The sequence below is a fragment of the Rhinopithecus bieti genome, unplaced genomic scaffold (assembly GCF_001698545.2).
Source record: "Rhinopithecus bieti isolate Rb0 unplaced genomic scaffold, ASM169854v2 scaffold_3067, whole genome shotgun sequence".
NCBI classification, from domain to species: domain Eukaryota; kingdom Metazoa; phylum Chordata; class Mammalia; order Primates; family Cercopithecidae; genus Rhinopithecus; species Rhinopithecus bieti.
Window position 1 is genome coordinate 568,257 of NW_016804208.1, and position 18,990 is coordinate 587,246.

Below are 18,990 nucleotides of genomic sequence, written 5' to 3' on the forward strand. Positions count from 1 at the left end.
AAATACAGGTTGAACATCCTCAATCTGAAAATCTGAAATCCAAAATGCTCCAAAATCTGAAATTTGGAAAATTCCACACCTGGCCTCATGTGATGAGTTGCAGTCCAAATGTAGGTACACAACACAGTTTATTCAGCATCTCCAAGGGAAAAATAAAATTATCTTCAGGTTATGTGGATAAGGTATATATAAACCATAAATGAATTTCAAATTTAGATATAGGTTCCATCCTGAAGATATCTCACTATAGACCTGCAAATATTCCAAAGTCCAAAGATAAAAATAAAAAATTTGAAGCACTTCTGGTTTTAAACATTTCAGATAAGGGATACTCAACATGTAAGAGTAAAAATAGATTGTATTTATTGAGTGCTTACTGCTTGCCAAGCCCTGAACTAAGCATTTTAGACATATAGTGTCATTTAAATCTCACAACAGCCCTATGAGGTAGCTTTTATTATTCCCATTTTACAAGTGAAGAGATGAAGACTTAGAAAGTTGAAGTAACTTTCCCAACATTCTACATCTAGTAATTGGAAGATGTGGAACATAAACCTAAGTAGTTGATCCTAGAACCTTAGTCACTAAATCATAATTTCTGGATTAGAGCAGAATAGATTTAAGATAGTCTGTGAGAAAATTAAATACAGGGGAATATACCAATAGTGGAATTTTCCATTTTCTTGGTTTTCTTTAAATATAGTTCTGGTCTCGAAAGAGGCTTTTCTTGTACACTAAGCTTCTATTGCCTCTCATCTGTGTTTTTAACAAAGATAATTAGGGTCATCTTGGTTCAAGCAGACCTTCTTATTTTTAATTACACTGCACCTGGAAACCTGAAAGAATGTATAGATTCATCTTATCTCCCAGCCGATGCTTGAAATGATTTGCATTGCCCTCAAAGGACAAGAGGTCTTTAGTGAAGAATTCGGGAAATTAGGCCTTGGACCAGTCCACATAGTCCAGCAGTTAAAATTGCTCTGTAACTCTGTCTCTGAGACAAAAAAAAAAGTTCATTTCTCTTCTCTTCAATCTATTGCTGCTGTGGTGATGACAAAAGCACAGAGTAGCTCTGCTGTTCCTGAAATCCCCGTAGATATGTTGCAATGTGTGAGATCAGCTTGACTTGTCCTTTACCTTGACCTCAGCCTGCTCTCCTGGACTCTCTCAGAACACAGGTGTGGAAGATTTGCTCTGGGATTTATTTCTGAGAAGCTTCAGGTGAGGTCTACGTGTAAGGGTGACCTTCCTTAGACCGCCGATCCTCTCCTCCAGATTTTACTTCAAAGGAAGAGGGATGTAAACAGGAACGCTGTGAATAGAGAAAGGACCAAGTAGCAGATCATTTTGCCTATATCTCCAAAGACATTGAAAGGTACTACATCAGTGCCACCAGAAATTTTAAACATGTTTTCCAATTAAAGATATAAGAACATATTTGGAATAAGTGGAGTAAATGGCTTGTCAAAAATTTGACAGCCACAGCCAGAATTTGAAAAGAGAAAACTAAAGCACAAGAGTACTGCAGTTGTGACGATTTTCAGGAAGATTCTGTGAGTTAATGAGTGCAGTGAGTGGGGAAAGGCCCAGAGGGGATGTGTTTTGGATAGGATGGAGACCTAGGCAATTGAGATTGGCCAGTCTGAAGGACTTCAGAGGTACAAGCATGCAGGAGAAGCAAGGCGAGTGCCTGTTCTGCAATAAGTTTTTATGCCTAGGAGAAAGAACCCAGGTATATTTACTAATGTAAAATCACTGGGTGGGAAGGAGCAGGCATGTTGAGAGCCTCTTTCAGAAATAAAAGCAGAAGCAGAAGTCTCAGCCATAAGAGAAGGAGTCAGAACCATGGAAATACACTCTATGACAACTGCTCTGCCAGGTTTGTGGCAATCCATGTTGGTAACATCCTTCATGCAAGAAGAATCTGATCTCCTGGATCTGCCAAAAAGAAAAGAGGCCTCAGGAAGCCAGTCCAGGCTAAGAAGGACCTCCCGATACAGCAGCATTTAAAAGACCCTTTAATGGATCTACAGTGCAGGTGGAAAATAGAAAGGTGGTGTTTGTGTCTTTGACATGTATATAGTACATAGAGAGCCAAAAGGGGAAAAAAGAAATCTGACAATGAGCCCAGAGAACATTTGAGGAATTCAAAGTTTCATAATAGTAACTTTGAAACTATTGAGTCAAATATAAGATTGCTGTTTATTATCCGGATACAAACTCCTTACATGAGAGAAGAAATGTTTGTTGTTCTTGTTGTTTGTAGTTTTTGCTGAATTTAAACCATAGGCAAATGGACAAATACCATTTGCCTAATGAGTGGAGAACTGAAAATGTGAATTCCACTCTAACATCCCACCAGGAACTCTTAAAATAAAAGACAAACCAGAAAACCCCCTCGCCTAAGAATATATCTCATGTATCAGCCAAACTCTAAACCTTTTTGAAGAAGAGATACGTTTCCAGTTATGCTCAGGGATGCTGCCTTTAATTGATGTGTTTGAAACCTGATCTAACTTAAAAGAACTGATCTGCTTCAAAGGAAAAGCTAGTCCTCTCTGATTCTGCCACTTCCATTAATGAGAAATAAATAATAGTTTTGCCACAAAAGACCATCCCCATATTGTGAAATAACCTTTACCTATGAGGAGAAGAAGAAGGAGGGAGGAAGGAAAATAACTTCACATGGAGATTAAAGAAAGTCTTTCATATTTTTTAATTTGTGCCAGACACACTAAAGTACATTCTGGTCCTGGGAAAGGTCCATTCAGCCATGTTTTCCTTCAAGATTCAATTTTCATGCAAGAAACAGTTAACGGACACCTACATTGAATAGGGTAGGAGCACAAGGTATCTGTTCTTAGCATTGAGCAGATGAAGCAGTTATGACATCCTTGCTCTCAAGATGTTTATTTCATAATCTAATGAAGTCTTGAAATAAATTATTTAGGCATCAAGGTGATGCTATTATGGGAGAACTTAACAGTGGAATACATTCAGGAATTTTCCTCTTTTAAAAGATCTAATGATAGAGTTACAGAGAAAAATGCTTTTTCCTTTCTAACAATCTGTGAAATCACATTTAGCACGCAAAAAAAAAAAAAAAAAAAAAAAAAAAAAAAAATGCTTCTGCCTCAATTACCAGTGCTTATTCCTGGTAATTCAAAAACTCAGAATTTATAACTGCTAGCCACTCATATCATGTGGTGTGACATTTTATATCAAAATTATGACAATATCTCCTGAACATGGTAGGAAAGTATACGCTCTAAGAATGGGAGCCAGGCCAAATATGGCCTTCACAAACGTGGGTCCTGGGAGGCCCTCCACTCCTGCCTTGTGAACATCTGTGTTGTAACAAAAGAGAGAGAGCACTGCCTTAGAGTAAGCAGAACTGAGCGAGTTCAAACCTGAGCTCTACCCTACCCCTGAGCAGCAATGGTAATCACTGCTACCATGTAGAGCACAGCATCATGGGCTAAAGCCTTATTGAAATGTGAACAAAACCCAGTGAGGCTTATTCATCATTGCTCATCAAACAGTAGGAATATAAAGTTGAGAGGTTAGTTTACCCAGCTAAGTATCAGATTCAGGATTTCAATTCAGAAATGACCAGGTTCAAAGTTCTTCCACAGTGGACACACCCCCTTTCACATCATGGCCCTTAGCCTCTTTACTTATTAAAGGGACTTAGCAAGGCCTCCCTGATATGGTTTGGGTCTGTGTTCTCCCCCCAAATCTAATGTTCAGTTGTAATCCCCAGTGATGGAGGTGGGGCCTGGTGGGAGGTGATTGTATCATGGGAGGAAGTGTGGAAAAAAATCATGTACCAGGACAACTACAACCATGAAGGTGGATCCTTCATGAATAGGTTAGCCCCAACCCTTTGGTGATATTCTCCTGATAGAGTTCTCATGAGATCTGTTCATTTAAAAGTATGTGGCACCTTCCCTTCCCCTCTCTCTGTTCCTCCTGCTCTGGCCATGTGAAGTGTTGCTTCTCCTTTGCCTTCCACCATGACTGGAAGTTTTCCTGAGGCCTCCCGAGAAGCAGAGCAGATGCCAGCATCATTCTTCCTGTGTAACTGCAGAACTGTGAGCCAATTAAACATCTTTTCTTTATAAATTACCCAGTCTCAGGTATTTCTTCATAGCAGCGTGAGAATGGACTAATACCCTCCCTACAGCATTGTCAGCGAAGAATAACTTAAATGTGGTAACAAACTTGAAAAAGATGTATAAACTGTGAGGTGCCAATGCGTGAAATTCTGAGACACCATGCAATGAATGAGCAATTCATAGAACATGAATTCAGATTATATTTATCCCTTCATCATCATGATTTTGATATTTTGGGCCTCCTTCATGAAAAAAATGGATATAGATTTTGTAGGGCAAATAGAAGTCACATCTCATCGTTATTTTGGAATTTAAGAAAAAAATTGGCGGGTGGAGGCTTTGAATTTATAATTAAAATTCTGTGTCAAGAAGGTAGAAAAAACTCAATAGATAAGAATTTCCACAAGGTAAGGAGAAACTTCTAGATCATCCTACTTCAAAATAAAGAAAGCTATGAGTGCCTTGAGAATGCCACAATGCAATTAACAGGATGTGGATTTTGAGAGGACTCCCACCCATCACTGATGCTGTTTCAGGCCAGGCCCCTGACTTTCTCTCAGCCCTATCTTCTACTGTCTGTCTTGCCCACATTCTCTGCCCCAGAATGGCTGTAGTTGTCCTGGTACCTGATTTTTTTCCACACTTCCTGACATTTTGCATTTTGTTCCCACTTCCTGAAATTTCTTCTTGCCCTTATTCATCCTATTTATCCTCAGTTTATATGTTCCCTTGTACCTTCACCATCTACTTCAAATCTGTTTCTTGATTTTTTCAGATCCGTCAAAACTTTATCCTCACTCTTTCAATACTGATAGCTAACACAGGGTGCTTACTATATGCATACATGGTTCTCAGAGCTTTACACGCACTCAATCATTTAATCTTCACCACAGAGATATAAACGATTGTTGAAGAAATTGAGATTTAAAGAAGTTAAGTAATTGTCCAAAATTACACTCTTGGTAAGTGGGAAAGCCAGGATTTAAAACCACATGGACTAGCTTCTCTACATAGTGTTCCATTGAATGAAAGTAATGCAATTATTTATTCTTTAGTCAATGAACATGTGGGATGTTTCCAGTTTTTGCTATTACTGCTAGACTTGCTATGAACATTCTTTGCACTGGAGATTTTCTCCAGGGTATAAAACTAGGGTTACAAAATACATATCTAGAGTATTGTGAATGATAATCTCAAATGACTTTCCAAAGTATTGGTATATGTTCTGAGCAGCAGCATAAAGGAGCCTATATTTTTGCCAATGCGTGGTAGTATTGGATAGTAAGATGGTATCTCATTGATATCTCAATGTGCATTTCCTTAAATGCTGATGAAATTGAGATTCTTTTCCTATGTATATTCAACATTCACATTGTCTCTGCTGTGAAATGCTTGTTCATGTTTTCTACCCATTTTCTACTGAGCTGTCTTTTTTTATTGAGTTGCAGAACTCTTTATGTAGTCTGAATACTAAGCCTTTGTCAACTATAAGTGTTACAATGTCTTCTTCCATAATTTTTCGCATATTTGGCATCTTTTCAGCTTCTCACAGTATCTTTGGATAATCAGAAGCTCTTTAATTTAACGTAATCAAATGTATTAATCTTTTCCTTTATGCTAGTAACATTTGAGGGTCATATTAAAGAAATGTCTTTTTTCCTACTTTGAGGCAGAAAGGATATTTTCTCATATTTTCTTCTAGAATTTCTATAGTTTGCCTTTAACATTTAAGTTTCAGAATCTATTTGGATTTGATTTTTCATATGGATATGTCCAACTAGATAATCAGTTGTTCCAGAACTACAAAAGTTCTTCCTTTCTCTATCAATCAAAACACTATCAATTCATATGAAAGCAAATGATTCACTCATTAGGTTGTTAAATTTTGATAACACATCAAATGTTTGTAAAATTTGGGGTCGATAGTTATTGTTGGCAGAAGAGTAAATTAGCATAATTTTAGTGGTGAACAATTTGGCAATTTATCAGAATTACAAATGACCCATTTCTACTTCTAGGAATTTAGCCTATAGATGCAATCTCAAATATGCCCAGAGGCTTATTTACAAAGATATTCATTTTAGTGTTGTCTGAGCATTCACTGAAGCAAAACCACCCAAATTGAAAACCACCTGAATATTCATCAATGAGGTAAGATAAACTATGGTACATATTATGGAGCTGTTTAGAAAGGATAGGACAGTATTATATCCACTAAGATGGAATGTTCTGTAAAATATAAAAATAGAAATATATTTAATACATATGTATAAAATATGTGTATAGATATGTAAAATGTATTTCGTAAAATATAAAAGCAAACTACCAAATATTGGGTGTGGCATACTATTATTTTTATAAATGTGATTTATTTTTGCAGACTATCTCTGAAAATGTACACAAAAAATATGAATAGCGATTGTCCCTATGGAGGAGAACCAGGAGGCTAGTACCCTGGAAGGAGACTCTCTTCCTCTTCATGTCCTTCTTTTGTGTAGCTTCATTTTTTTTGACACATGCATGCATTACCTATAGCTTGTTTTCATCTTAGTTAATTGAAAAAAATAAATGAGTGAATACAAAGATAGACAATCTGTGGTCTCCACATTCAAGGAGTTTATAGTTTAAAAGGTACAAAGAAAGGCACACAAATAGCCATAAGATAAGATGGCACATGATAGGGAAGGTTTCCAAGAGAGGAAAAATATCTTCTTGCTGGACTTCTACATGAACTACATGTTTCTTTTTAGTTTCTGTCCAGTATTATGCTTAAATAAACTTAAATCCACCATCAATCTGTTATATTTCCTCATTATCACGAACATTTACATGAAACTAGTTTTGCCTATAACCCTTTTCAGTCAATTCCCAAGGAAAAAATGCCCGGGTTTTTAAAAATTTTTTGTAAAGATGTGGTCTCATACACAGATCTTCTACAATTCAGATCTTGAAGAGAAAGAGGCAATTCCTCACTTATCTAGGGTACCAAATGGAGTATTCTCACTGCTGGAGGAAAGATGAACATTTATGGAACATTTTTGGAATGTCAGACTTTAGGCTAGGGCTTAAATAGTGTTATCTTGTTTATGCCTTACCACAATTTCAAGAGACAGCTGTTATGTCATTTTCAAATGAGGAAACTACTGTATGGTATGCTGATTGCTAGCTGCTAACAAAGCTTCTCAAACTTTCCACTGGAGACAGAGAACAGAGAAAGCATATCCAATCTGAGAGATACAATCAAAAGCAGCCTACCATAAGCTCCTTTTTTAAAGTTTCAGGTTTCATCTTTGATATTCACTCAAATCATGTATTCATTGTGTATTCATCTTTGCTTTAATGTATTCATTGTGTATTCATCTTTGCTTTAATAAAAATAGTAATGTTGTCCCATAGACCAGCAGTTAGAATCATTACTCAAGGAGGGTTGAGGCTGTGTAGCCTCTGAGTATGTGGCCCTTGCTTCACACCACACACACCACCTAGAGGTACATGTTCCCCAGCCAGGGCCTGGGGGAACTAGTTATGCTTGCTTCCCAGACTACACTGATCAAAGCAGTGCCAGCATAGGGTGGCATGAAAATTATAAGCTAACATTTCTGAACACGTTTCTGAATAACCCAGCATACTATTTTACAAAGCAGATTTGTGGTGCTCATCCCAGGCATAACTGAACCAGAATCTGGGGATGATGACTGGGAGCCTCCACTTTTAACAAACTTTTCAGGTGATTTTCTTTTTTTTTTTGAGACAGGGTCTTGCTCTGTTGCCCAGATTGAAATGCAGTGGCATGATCATGGTTCACTGAAGCCTTGACCTCCTGGGCTAAAGCGATCCTACCACTGCAGCCTCTTGAGTAGTTAGGACTACAGGCTTGGGCCACTATGCCTGGCTGATTTTTAATTTTTTGTAAGGATGTAGTCTCACTATGTTGCCCAATTTGGTCTCAAACTCCTGGACTCGAGCAGTCCTCCCAAAGTGTGGGGATTACAGACATGAGCCACCGTGCCTGTCCTAGGTGATTCTTTTGTATTCTTTCAGATACATATAAGTCTTCCTGAACCTACTGCTCCTTTCTGAACCTATCTGGAAATCTAAAAGCCCCAAAGCCTGGCCTGTGTTGTTTCTCTAGACTGCCTCTGACCTCAGAACAAGAGGCTTCTGACCTAACCCATATCATGGGGGCTGAGTCTCCACTAACCCTGCCCTCCTATGCCTGCCCATGCCCTGACTGAAATGCTTCGTCCTCTGTCTGGAGCATGTACTGATATAGCTGAGGAGGTTGTCTGTAAATTCAAAAGGAAGATATTTTTGTCTGAAGGTTTGAAAGAACTAATGATTAGCTTGGAAAGTCATGGTGCTGGCTGCTGTGTTAGCTGTGGGAGGTATGTGGGGTGTAGAAAGAAGGAAGGAAGAAATCTAGTTTCCTTTTTAATCACATCCCTGATGGATTTGAGCAAGGGACTCAAGTTCTTTGATTTTCTGTTTTCAGTTGAAATTACCCAGTTGTCATCTCTCTTTGAGAATTTGCTTAGGAGTTTGGGGGTGGGGTCAGGGAAGACCCTGGGCATCGAGCACTATGGCCACTTAAGTTGGCAGGGGCCTAACTACCTGTGCTCCACAAGCTTGAGTGTGCTACTAGTTTGCTTCCCAAAAGACCTTAAATTCTACTGGATGATTTCTTTCCATGAGATCTGAAAAGTGTTTCTCTCTGCCAGTTACATGCTTTCCCTAAATTAATTGTGAAAGGGTAACCAGGATGCAAACTGATTATTTTGTTTTATTCTGCCCTTTTGCCAATTTTGACTGAAAGGCAGCAATATAAATGTTATCTTAACCATTTGTTGTTTAAATCTATGGCATGAAGGGAAGAAAGGCAAAGGTAAAGATGGTTTTTGTGTGTGCTCAAAGCTTGTCTGAATCCAGGGCAAATTTTCAATATAATTACCCAAAATTGGAAGACGTCTTTCAGGCTCATCAAATCAGTTTGTTTTTATCCAGACAAAGCCTTCCTTGGTATCCAGGCATGTAAAATGTTAATGGTTAGAGAGTGAAGAAAAGAAAAGAAAAAAGCATTTGGATAACCTGACACAAAAATTAAGATACACCATGTTTTAATTCATAGGTAAATCAATCCAGATTGGAATATCTGCCTTCATCCCCTATGTAAGTCCGTTTCTAAAATTAGTTTTATCGTTATTATAATTTTAAAATAATAGATGTTCAATGTAGAAAACAATAAAATATAGAAAAGGGTAATGAAGTAAGTATCAATTTCCTATTGTCCCACCATCCAGATATACCCCACCATGCTATATACCACACTGTTAATATTTTGTGGTCTGTGTTATACACACTTAACTGTGTATGTGTGTATTTACATGCATACATAGTACACACCTGCCATTGTTTTGAACATGGAAGGCATCACCTGGGGAAGGCCTGCTATCTAACCAATTCCTTCTCATCAGGGCCAGCAAGGTATATGAGAATAGGTATAACAACATCTCTTCCCCCTACCAGTCATTAAAACTGATTGCACTAAGTTTGTCAGCTACTTCCTTTTGCTTTTTGCTCAATCCCTAGGCACATTTCCCTCCTTACTTCATCTCTTAGCAGTTTTTAATACAGATCACCACTCTCCCGTTCTAGAACAGTCTCTCACCTTGATTCCATGACAACGAATCCTCCTGGATTTTCTCCTGCCTCCTGGCCATGTCTCTGTTGATGACATGGAATATCTAGTCTCCCCCTCCTAATATTTCAAAAGATGGCTACTCTTGAGGGTTCTGTCCTAGAATCTTCCCTCTCTTTACTCTCCAGACATTTGGTTTTCCTAAGAAGCTATGTCATCTCTAATCTCCAAACCTTCTTTCTATGTTCTTCTTATTTCTAGATCACATTCCCCACTCTATCCCTGTTCACATACACACTTGACCAAGAGAACTTTTACTTATCTTTAAGATGTCAGTTTAGACATGACTGCATTTGGAAAGCCTTTGTTGACACCCAAGGTCAGTGTCAGTGTGTGTCCTGTATGTGTCCGTAAGACTCTATTGTTTTCCTTCCTCTACTTACAGCACTATTTTATATGTATCTGTTTATTTGTCTATATGTCCCATTTCATTGAAAGGACAGGGACTGTGTGTGTGTTGTTGGGGTGGGGGGTTGTGTTTTGTATTTGAGATAGAGTCTCACTCTGTCACCCAGGCTGGAGTGCAGTGACACGATCTCAGCTCACTGCAACCTCTGCCTCCAGGGTTCAAGTGATTCTCCTGCCTCAACCTCCCAAGTAGCTGGGACTACAGGTGCCCACCACAACACCCAACTAACTTTTGCATATTTAGTAGAGGTGGGGTTTCAGCATGTTAGCCAAGCTGGTCTCAAACTCCTGACCTCAGATGATCAACCTACCTCGGCCTCTCAAAGTGCTGGGATTACATGCGTGAGCTACTGTGCCCAGCCAGGGACTGTGTTTTATTAGTCATCACTATATCCCAGATCCTAGCAGTGTCTGGAATTTAGTAGACTCATAATGTTTATTGAATAAGTAGATGCCAACACAACTACTAACACCATTCTTTGTAGTGTATTGTATAGTTCAATCAGTGAAGACTGATACACCATCTTATATCAGCTGCATTCCTTCATCTTATGACAAAAATAAACATGATTTTAAAAGCTGAATCTTGTCAGAGGACAAAATCAGGTAAATTGCCCTTTATCTGCAATTTGGGGTTTAGATCAAATATAAATGAGGGGCTTTCAACCCAAGAACTACCTATGGCATAAATTTGTAATATCTCTTCCCTAGAGCTCTTTGACTATTGGACAAGATGTCATGAGGTTTCTGTTATGGACTGAATTGCATCCCCTCCAAATTCATTTGTTGATGCTCTAATCCCCAGTGTGACTATATCTGGGGATAGGGTCAAATACCTATTTGGGAGGTAATTAAGGTTAAATAAGATACTAAGAGCAGGATTCTAATCCAAAAGAATTGTGATTTTATAAGAGGAAGGAATCTCTCTCTTTCTCTCTCTCTGTTTCTCTCTCTCTCTCTGTCATGTGATGACACAGCAGAAGGTGGCTGTCTGTAATTCAGGGAAAGAGCCCTCACCAGAACCTGACCAAGTTGCCACCCTGATTTGGACTTCCAGTCTCTAGAACTTTGAAAAAAATATATTTCTGTTGTTTAAGCCCCCTAGCCTATGGTATTTTGTTATAGCAGCTTGAGCTGACTAATAGAGCCTCCATGCAGACACAGGCTCCCAGAGACTTAATCTGTCTTGTTAGCCATTAATCCCCTACTTTGAATGGAATCTGGCATATTGCACATGGTCAATAATTATCTATTACATTAATTAACTTTCAAGAATCATTGTTCTGAGGCTGGAGGTGAAACATGATGGAAAGCAAATGGCCATCCAGGATGCTAGTAGCTGTAATTTATAGTTACTTGAATTCTCACATACCTATGTTTGTATTGCTGTATTCATTTATTTCCCTGATGCATTTATAAATTCTTAATTTTGTTTCTCCTGAAAAATGTTCTGGTTCCTTATAAAAACACATATTTTGCAGTAGAATAATAAAGAAGTAGATGAGAAGATGGGGTATAAGGGCAAGATAAATCCACAAGTAAAGTTAGCATACAAGGATATATGCCATAAGAATCTGTATCATTTGGCTCTGAACCTGCTAGAATCCAAAGCAAAGAGTTAAATCTATTCAGTTATAACATTTGGGGTATCTGTAAGATAAAAGTAAGCCAGATGCCAAGGAGCTAGAAGGTGAATGCTACTACTCAGGGCAGGGATTTGGTCTGTTTAGTTCACTGCTCTATATCTAGTGCCCCAGAACAGTGCTCAGCAAAAACTGAGTAAGTTACATTTTTTAAGTGAATTAATAAATATAGTGTTTTCCTAAGTTTAGGCACTGGAGGATCTTCCAAAAAGGAGAAACTATGTAATAAAGTAGGTAACATCCTCAAGACATCCCTATGATCAACAAACTCTTTAATTCCTTAGAGCTGTTTTCTTTTTACACTTCAATATAAACTGTTGGTGTGAAATATAATTCAGCAAAATTAAATTTTATAATATCAGTTCTTTAAGTTAATCAGTTGTAGCTTCCTGATGATCTGCTTTGTGCCGAGAATAAAATGTGTTTTCAGGCAAGTGTTCCGTGAAGAAACATTGAAGCTTATTTCTCATAACATTTGATAAAAAATAGGCAGCAGAGTCTTAAATAATATTCTTCATCAAAGAATCAATGTGCACCTGTGCATTATTGTTAAGGAAGGATAGCCATGTGCTTTGACAATCAAATGTCTGTAAGGAAAGATAATGCTACTCTTAGATATTCTTATTGCTAACACTCATTGGGTAACTTCCATGTGCCGGGTACTGGGCTAAGAATTTCCTTTAATCCCAAGTGGCAGGTATTCTCATTAACCTAACATTTTACCAAAGCTTAGAGAGGTTAAATAATGAAAATCACAGAACTAGTGGTGTTAAGAGGCAAGATTTAACTCAGGATGTCTGATCCCAAAGCCTGACCTCTTGACCGATATTGATGCCTTTGTGAAAAGTAAGGAAGTGTCTTGAGATGTGCCAGAGTTAATAACCTTTGTTTTTCTCCTCCCCATCAAGCATAAACACACGTTTCCAGTATTCTCTATATGCAAAGATATGCTTTTCCACAAAACTGCATTCTGAACTTTATTCTATATATCCTGGTAGCAATGAAATAAGTGATGTGGTAACAATAGAATGTAATCATGTTCACATCTTACCAATTTCCCAAATTACTTTGTTAAATTTTTAAATAATTTTAGTCACAAACAAAAAGAAATTGAGTCTTTCTTTTAGAAACATAACAATTCTTTCTGTTAGAAACGTACAATTCTGTTTCTTTTCGAACAGCCTAAGCAGGAGGTTATGATTCAGTTCATAGCCCAGTTTCAGAAGGGCCATTTTCATGTGTCTGTTCCTTGAGTAAATGATGCACAAGATGATCATTGTCTGGGTGCAGTATCATAATGGGTTTTATTTTTATTTGAATTTTCATTTATTGATTTTGTTTCTCTTCCACATGAATAATGCATCCTTTCAGAAGGCATCCAAATTCGCATTATTTGGCACACTCAATAAAAAGTCCTTTATTTTGAGCAGTTACAAATACAAATTATGTAGTCAATGTGTTTTTAAACTGTTTAAATATGTATTTAGATGCTAAATTGAGGCGTTATTAGAGAGGTTTGTATAGCAAGTGGTGTACAGGTTTACATTGTCCAAATATCTGCTCATCCTAATAAAATAACATTAAATGAGGCTGTTGTGGTTCATTTGGGAGAAACAGCATATTTAAATATTGATATAAACAGCATCCTTGTAATCATTAGCAGGGGCTGTAACTGTTAAGGTAAACAATGCAGCCCCTTCAGTGCTTTGCACAGATTGACATACTTGAGGAATGCAGTGTATCACTTGTCCCAAGAATTCTTTACTTACGTTCTATGTGTTCAAAAGGTAACTTAAATGATATCTAAACTGTTCACTCCTGATTCATCTTCCTAAGAACATGGTGAGGGGGTGAGGGGTTCTGCAAATGGAGACTGGTGAAGGAAGCTGGCAGTACTCCAGAGAGGGAGATATAAGGCTGAGGAGGTGGGGACTTAACACTATATCCCCTCCTGCCCCAGGGCCATTAGAATGGGTTTAGAACAGATACATGATGATGTTATGCCTAGCTATGCCCTTGGTCAAGGCACTGTATCCGGCAGGGATTTGTTTGAAAGGAGAAAAACTGAGGAGCTTCTTTTGATACAGACAAAGAAGGTTAACAGAGGTGGGATATGTGAACTCAGAAAAATAATTTGTTCAGCTCAGTGACCAAAACCTTGTTTTTGGGAGAAAGAAGCGATCTCCTAGAACATGGCATTTCAGGAAGGTCTGGTGGTGGCCATTTGGGGTTGGGGAGAGCATTGTCTCAGTATTCCAACCCTTAGTTAGAAGATGAGGGTAAGAGTCATTGAAGGTAAATAACTTCCAAGGGCTTCGGAGGTCATTTAGTCTGGCCAATAACTGGAAGAGGACCAAAGGTAAAAATGGTACCAATGCAGGGAATGGAGTGAGGGGAGAGACTATGTCATAACTGGGGAAAGAGAGGAAAGAACCTGCATAGCAGCAGGTGTTGGGGAAAAGCATGATTTCTATCTTAGGTGAGTCTCTTTGACAGATCACAGGACCTTACAGGTCTCAGGTTCCTTCCTGCCCAGTTCTAACATTCTATGTGTTAGCAGGTTTAACTTTCCAGGTAGTAATATCTGGCGAGAACTAGTGAATGGAACCAGGAGTGGCCATGGAGATGGGGAAACACTTAATTTGCAGGTGGTCAGGCAAATCTTGGGACCTTGGGAAATCAGTCGACAGAGAAGTTCTAAAGGGATGAAAGAAATCCAAAGTCAACAGGACTAAAGAGAAAGGCCGAAAGCTTGTTTTCTTAATGATCATTTCCCTTTTCATCCAGAGAGTGTGAGTCACCCTTGTCTTGTTTTGGGTTCCTCTTGAAGGAGACTCAGAGACAAAGATTTTAATGCAAGAGGTTTTTTTGGGAGATAATCCCAGGAAACAGCAGGAGGGAAATGGGGAAGTGAGACAGGGAAGGGAAGGATGCCAACAAAGGAAGCCTTATTAAACTAGTTAATGCTCTAGGCACCTGGAGCTCAAGAATTCTGGAAGACAGAGTAAACACACCTTGAGTTACCCTGACCGTGGAGCTGGGATGCTGAGCTACTTATTTGTATATATCAACTAGGTTTTTGACTCTTTGTCCATCAAATTAGTTATCCATGAACCCAGCTATTGGATGAGAGCAGCTTCTGGAGGAATTTACAGCCTAGCACTTCCTACTTGCTTTGCACACTGGTCTATCATGCTCCCCAGTCTGGCAAAATCCTCAGGCAGGGAGTCATGGGGTTCACAGTAAATGTCCAGGGGGTTATAAGTAAGGCACCAACTGTGTCTGCTACTGTTTTTTATGTTTTAGAAATTAATTTTAAAACCTGGATCTGAAATTTTTCAACTTCTCTTGTTATGAAGTGATTTCCAGCAGGAGTGATGCAAAAGCTGAAAGGCTTTGTGCTAGAGGAAGAGGATATGGTTAAAGACATCAGGATGTCTACAAAACAGATTTATTTCCATCTCAGCAGGATGCAGCCATGTTTCTCTAAGTGTTGATTAAACTGTTCCTCCATGGTGGCTCCCTTGTTTGCCTCATTCATGTTGTTCTCATTTACCTCCTTTTGCTTTGGGAATTTGCCAGCATGGAACTTGTTTCAACGGCTACATTGATTAGGTACAAGCTTATGTTAAGCTGGAAGCCAATAAACGTTTGGCTAGAGAACTTGTGGGGCTCATTAACCCAAGACAAGGTTTAGGGCTGAAAATACAAATAGACCCAGGAAGGCTATGATGAGTGTATAAACACTAGACACATAATGGACCATCCTTCTCGGTGAGGGGCACTTCACTTCACTTTTGAGATTAACAACAAGGAAATCCCTCAAGTTATTTCACATAGAGTCTCTTGAGGGGAGTCTGAATATGTGGGTCTGATGTCATTGGCAAATCTTATGCTTGCTTTGAGCTTTTGACTGGGTCAAGAAGCAGCATGGTACAGCTAAATAGCTCAGTCCTAGGAGTCAAGAAGGGTTAGATTCAAATTCTGGACAAGGTAATTGCCCTACGACCTGGTCAAGGTGCTGAAACTCTCATTTTCCCAAAAAATCTGGGCAATAATTTCTACATCTCAAATTATGGGGAAGATGAAATAAAGATCCCATATCCAAAGAATTAAAGAGGGCCTGACTTATGAAATGTGCTCCAAGAAAGTTATTTACCTACACCTTTGATTATCTCTGCAATTAAAACAAAACAAAACAAAACTTTCTGTTTCTTTCCCCTCCTTCCTCCCTCCCTGTCTCCTTCTCCCTCTTCCTTCCTTACTCTCTTCTTTTCTTTCTTTTTTTTCCAACCAGGGATTTTCAGTATATTCACAAAGTTGTGCAACCCATCACTGCTATCTAATTTCAGATCTCTTTCTTTTCATTTGTTGGAAATGGGTTTTGTTGGTTTGATTCCCGTAGTGTTCACAAAGAGCTATAAGAGAACCTTCTTTACTAATAAAGCCTTACATTTGAAATCCACTTTGTGCTACAAACTGCCTCTATATGTGTGAACATACATGATCTTTATTTGGAAGGTAGGTGAGGCCTTTGTAAGACACATTTTACAGATGAAGAAAGTGAGACATGAGAGTTGACCTAAGGACAAAACATGAGTGAGGGGCAGTATCTGAGCCAGATTTCAGATCTCCTGTTTCCATTCTCCAAGTAGTACTCAGTGGTAACCTCTTTACCCTGGAAACATTGCCAAAATGTGCAAGGAACTGTCCTGTATATGAAGTAGGTTGTAGCTTCTAGCATTAAGTTTCAAGGCTGGGGACATGGACAGATTGTCAGAAGCAATGTGGCCAAAAGCTCCGCCATTCTCAAGCATGTAGATTGAAGGACGGCCCTCCGTGAAACCCACAACTGTTTCTCAGAAGAAGTTTCATGTGGAAGTCTGCTAGTATGGGTTTCAGTACCATGAGGGTGTTCCCCATACAAAGAAGAAGATGATGTCACTACTACTTGCTGGTATCTACATGCACTCCCAGAGCCCCCTGCAATCCCCCACAAGGGTGCTTTCTGTGCCTTTCCTTGGTGATTATCTCTAAGATTGGTGATTGTCTCTAAGATTAACTTCCTACTCAAATTCTAACTAGACTTAGATTCTCTTTTATTCACTGGGTGAGGGACCTGGGATCTCTGTTTAGTTTTATTTTCAACATTTTTTTCCCTGTCACGTAGATTTGCAGTGGGTTTAGGTGGCAGTGTTTACCAATAATTTCTTGGTCTAATCCCAACTATTTAACATCTGCAAGGATGATGTAATATGCCAGCAACAGTTTAAAGTTGTTCTAAAAGGCTTTACAAATATCCTTCGTGAATATGCACCCTGGTGATGGGAATGCATACACATGCTATTTTGTGAGCAATTTGAGAGAGTCTATCAAAATTTTAAATGTGCTTATCTCCTGACCGTAATTCCACTTCTAGGCCTTTTCCTGCAGCAATCACTCATAGCAATGTGAAAATATGCATGTGCAAGTATATTCATTACATCATTCCAAAAGTGAAAAATCGTAGAGAAACGCGAAATATATACTGAGAGAGGGGATTCCTAAGTATGATGTACCATGGAATAATACTCAGCCATTAAAAGAATAATGTTGATTTAAGTTCCCTGAAATGTTATTCATGATACGCTGATGAGAGACTGAAAAAGCAAGTTGCAGAGTATTATGTTTCATATGGTCCCATTTTGTAAAATATAACAATACCCAAGTGATTTCTATATAAATGTAATAACTTTTTCCCATTTTTATACAAGATCTCTTTAGGGTGGACCCAGTTAAATGGTGTTCTGCTCAGTACTTCAGTAGGTTTGGCGATGCAGCTATTGCAGAAGGAAGTGAAGAAGTCTAACCTGTTCTGCATGTTTGAAGGAAGGAGATGACTGCAGAAAAGATAAGGAGAGGAGAGAGAAAGAAAGTGAGGGTCTAGCAGCATCTGAGGCAAAAGCAAGTGTAACTCTCCCTGAAGCAAGATGGAGGAAAGGACTTAAGAAGTGAAGTGGTTAATGAGTGATTTTAAATAGCTTGCTGTGTGCTTCATAGTAGGAAGTCTGGCCAATACCCTCAAATCATCACTAATGCTTTGTGTGAATACATATGTGTGCATGAGTGTGTGTGTGCATGCTTAAATCCAGGAAGGGGCCAAGTTGTCCATATAAGTAAACAATGCAGAACAGAGACAGCAGCCAGAGAATAGGGACAATTTCTTGGCTTTGGAATCAGCCAACATCCGGATTACAAATAGAGTAGAAGAACTATTTTTTGCCAAAATGCCTGCAATATGGCTAGATTAATGAATCTAGATATTCTACTTACAAAAGAACCCAATGATAACAAAAAAACACCTTAATCCAATCTATACATCTTCTGAATACATTCTCCACTTTCTGTTATATGGATTATGGAGTAGGAATGAGATGTGTAATATATCTGTATAATTTCATTTTAGTACTTTAAACTTTATTGCTTTTACAACATAGAAATAACTCCGAACCAGCCCAACTCATGCATTACCAGAACAACCACCAACCTCACTTCGCATTATATCACCAAATGAATCTCCATGGCAACCAACCAGCACATCCCACCATATGCCACACACCATGAGAAATTACTCTTCAATTATTACTTGGCATGATAGTTTAAATGTATAAGCATTTCAAACAAATCTTTTTAGGCCAATCTCACTATTTGGATGGTTCTGATATGGAGAAATCTGAATAGTTGACATTTAGTTATTTAGATATACATTCACTTATATATACCCAGAAAAAGATTTGGAATACCTACCATCACTTCAAAGGGGGACTTTTAATTTTCACTTCATATATACTACTTAATTATTTTCTTTATTTTTTTTATCACAGGCATATGTTATTTTGTAATCAAAGAAAGAAAACGTAACTTTTGTTGTCCCATACTTGGTAGGCAGTCACTTCTCCTAATGCCATACCTTTATGGAATGCTATCCCGTACACACTGCTTCAGGCAGAATGAAATGTCATATGGGGAATCAGTTACAGCTACATGCTATTATTTTAAGAAATTTTAAACATCCTCTGCCTTTTCATTGAACTCAAGATGAGCACTTAACAATTACAAGTATTCCTAGAAGCAAAGATATCATATA